Raw genomic sequence first — 568 nt, 5'->3', positions numbered from 1 at the left:
CACCCGCGGCCGCCAGGGGCCGTTAGTGCCCCGCGCCCCGCACCCCGCACTTCCGGGCCGACGGCGCGACCCCGCCCCCTGCGAGCGGCCCCGCCCCTCGACCCCGCCCCCAGCCTTTAGGGGCGGTGACAACGCGCCTGCCCGGCCCCGCCCTTCGACGGCCTCGGGAGCGCGCCTGTCGGGCCCGAGCCTGCCCCACTCCGTGGGGGGCGCGGGAGCGCGCCTGCCCCGCCCCCAGCCCGGCTTCACTAATTCGCTAGACGGCTCCGAGAACTCAGGAAAAGTTTACTTACTGTTTACCAGTTTGCTCTAAAAGAATATGGTGAGGCATACAGATAAGCTTCCCGAGGGAAGAAACGCCTAGGCCAAGGTAAGTGGGGAGGAGAAGGAAGCCTCTCCCCCTCTCCTAAGGGCTCAGTCCCCGCTCCTCCACGTGTACACCAATGCAGAGGCCTCGGAACCTCACTCCTGAGACCGATGGCGGTTCCATCACCACGTCGGCATGATCGATTCTTAACTCCATTTACAGCCCCCTCCCCTGTCCAGAGGATGGGGGATGGGGCAGGAC

This window comes from Rhinolophus hipposideros (assembly GCF_964194185.1).
Source record: "Rhinolophus hipposideros genome assembly, chromosome: 18".
Lineage (NCBI taxonomy): Eukaryota > Metazoa > Chordata > Mammalia > Chiroptera > Rhinolophidae > Rhinolophus > Rhinolophus hipposideros.
This window is presented reverse-complemented; position numbering follows the sequence as displayed.